The sequence below is a fragment of the Suncus etruscus genome, chromosome 5, assembly GCF_024139225.1.
Source record: "Suncus etruscus isolate mSunEtr1 chromosome 5, mSunEtr1.pri.cur, whole genome shotgun sequence".
NCBI classification, from domain to species: Eukaryota; Metazoa; Chordata; class Mammalia; order Eulipotyphla; family Soricidae; genus Suncus; species Suncus etruscus.
In genome coordinates this window covers 9,490,305-9,493,357 of record NC_064852.1, presented here as the reverse complement: position 1 = coordinate 9,493,357, position 3,053 = coordinate 9,490,305, and the positions used below count along the sequence as shown (strand labels likewise).

General features: G+C 45.9%; 1 non-coding gene across 1 annotated transcript; it reads right to left on the bottom strand.

Annotated features, from left to right (window-relative positions):
* Positions 1 to 1,725: 1,725 nt before the first annotated feature.
* On the bottom strand, positions 1,726 to 1,929 carry LOC126010394 (small nucleolar RNA U3). The gene has a single exon (XR_007496432.1). It is a non-coding gene; the product is annotated as a small nucleolar RNA U3 (small nucleolar RNA).
* Positions 1,930 to 3,053: the final 1,124 nt, after the last annotated feature.

The window sequence follows — 3,053 nt, the reverse complement described above, 5'->3', positions numbered from 1 at the left end:
CTTCTGGGAGTGGGGTATTTCTGAAGGGGATGAACTGAGCTGATGCAGGGAAGACACACGTTAGCCCCATCACATGGCCTGTGGGAAGGGCTCAAGGCTCCATCCAGCACCACATTCTTGTGGCAGTGGCTGCTACTTGTGACAGTGCGAGCTTTGTGTGTCTTGTCATATCTACAACCTGTGTCAATTTTTGCTGTTGTTTTTGTTTCTTTGTTTTGAGGTAACACCCAGTAAGGCTCAAAGTTTCCTCCTGACTCTGGATTCGCTCCTGGTGGGAGTCTGGAAGACCAGATTGGGTACCAGGGATAGAACCGGGACAGGTGCATTAAATAAAGAGACTCCAGCCGCTCCCATGTTGATTTTGATTTTGGAATGTCCCGAGTGATGAGAGCTAGAGAGATAGCACAGTGGTAGGGCATTTGCCTTGCATACTGCTGACCTGGGACAGACACAGGTTCGATCCCTGGCATCCCATATGGTCCCCCAAGCCTGCCAGATGTGATTTCTGAGCGTAGAGCCAGGAGTAACTCCTGAGTGTCAGCGGGTGTGACCCCAAAATAAAACAAACAAAAATCCCAAGTGATGAAAGCCTGACAGGGAGAGGACGGGGTATCTAATGAAGCTGCCCATGGCACCTCAAAGGATGGGAGCTGGTTGTCATGGGAACCACCTTGCACACTTTTTGCCCTTGCTTCCACCTTCTGGGAAGAGAGCAGGACCAGAGGCTGGAGATGGAATTCCATCTCAAGGCTTCTCGAGCCTCCTCCATGGAAGGGGGACTCTTGGAGGTAGATCTGGGGGAGACTGGAGGTGGGGGTTGGTTTGGTGGAAGGAAAGGAGGGACCCAGTCTTTTGACATAACCAGTTTAATTGGAGGCAGCTGTCCCCACGGTGGCCTTTTCAGCTGGGGTGACTTGCTGGTGACCCAGGAATTGTTCCAACGTCTTCTCCTCTGGACGAGTTTCTGAATCCGTCTTCATGGCACTGGGCACCTTCTTCTCCACTCTGAGTCACTCCCAGGGCTGCGACACCTACGCCAGGGCTGTGACTAGAAGTTTCAGCACGGCCTTTTCCTCAGATTGGGGTTATATTCAGGGCCTCGGACTTGCTGCTGGTGCATGTTGTGATTCTTGGAATTCCCCTCTGTGTTCATATCTGCAAGATTGAAGGAACGGGGAGGGAGCATTTTTAACCTGCACACAGGCTGGGGCGTGGGCCTGAGTCGCTGTCAAAGGGTGGGGTGGGGTGTCCTCTTCTGCTCGAGTTCGCAAATGGCCTGAGTTTACAGACATTTGAGTTCAGACACTGTAGATAAGCACTTGAAGGAATCTCAAATGGCGTTAAATGATTGAGATTTTCTTTACTTTTAATTTCCCTTCCTTCCTTCCTTCCTTCCTTCCTTCCTTCCTTCCTTCCTTCCTTCCTTCCTTCCTTCCTTCCTTCCTTCCTTCCTTCCTTCCTTCCTTCCTTCCTTCCTTCCTTCCTTCCTTCCTTTTTCTTTCTCTCTTTCTGTTTGTTTTGGACCCCACTCAGGGGGTTACTCCTGGCTCTGCACTCAGAAATTACTCATGGCAGGCTCAGGGAATTCTATGGAATGCTGGGGATCGAACCCTGGCCTGTCTTGGGTTGGCCGTGTGCAATGCAAATGCCCTACCACTGTATTATCACTCCAGCCCCTTTTGATTTCTATTTTGTGGAAGTGCATGCCCCCTCACCCACACTCCAACCACTCAGTCTGCATCCTCTCCCTCTTGCAAAGGAAGAGAAGAATGATCATCAGTGGTAAAAGGCAGTTGCAGTTTCAACACCTAGATCCAGTCCTGTTCCAGGAAGGATGCTCTGACTCCTTGTCGTTTTGGGGTGCTCTATGTGATCAGAGAAAATTCTCTAGTAATGAACTTTAGATGTGACCCCTGAAAGAATAATCTTGGAAATGTATTACAGTTATTAAAATAGGGGCCGGAGACATAGCACAGCGGTAGAACATTTGCCTTGCACATAGTTGATCCAGGAATGATGGTGCTTTGAGTCCCTACACCCCATATGGTCCCCCAGGCCTGCCAGGAGCTATTTCTGAGCACAGAGCCAGGAGTAACCCCTGAGTGCTGCCGGATGTGACCCAAAAACAAAACAACAACAAAAAATTATTAAAATATCATGGTTGACAGCATGACTTCAATGTAGGATATGCAGATTCCAGGATCTTTTGCCAACAACAGAGACTGTTTGAAAAATAAAACTGTATTGGCACTACAGACAAGGACTTGGACTAGACAAACTATTTTGCCAGAGCCTAGAGCTGGTCTTATGCCAGGAAACTTCAGGGGTAGGGTCTCCTTGTATTTATGCCAAGGCTTTTCCTTTCCATGTCACCCATATTTTGGTGGGCCTATGCAAACAATAATTGCCACTCTAACACTGTTTTTATTTTGCTCCTTTGACTCTAAACCTTAAATAAAAAAAAAACTACTTAAACTTTTGAGGTTAACATAAACTAATATGCATATGCATGGAAATGTAAAAAATACTATGCCTTCAATGTTTAAGGAGTTACACAAATATCATAGCTTTAAATTGCTTTGTTTACCACTAAGAAATGTTATAATATACATCTGGAAACTTGAGAGACAAAGTAATTTTACATGGGTTCTGTTTTATTTCTTCTTCTTTTTTTTATTTCTTCTTAATGTTCCTTGACTGTATGCTCAAAATTAAAGTGTCAGCAATGGGAAAAAAAATACCATGGTTTACAGTCGCTCATAGCTGAGTTTTAGACTTAGAATGTTTGTTTTTGGGCTACACCTGGCAGTTCTCAGGGAAAAATAAAATAAAAAAAATCAAAATATGGGGCCGGAGAGATAGCATGGAGGTAGGGTGTTTGCCTGCATGCAGAAGGATGGTGGTTAGAATCCCGGCATCCCATATGAGCCCCCTGAGACTGCCAGGAGCGATTTCTGAGCATAGAGCTAGGAGTAACCCGAGCGCTGCTGGGTGTGATCCAAAAACCAAAATTCAAAAAAAAAAGCAAAATATGAAATGCCAAAAAATGAAAA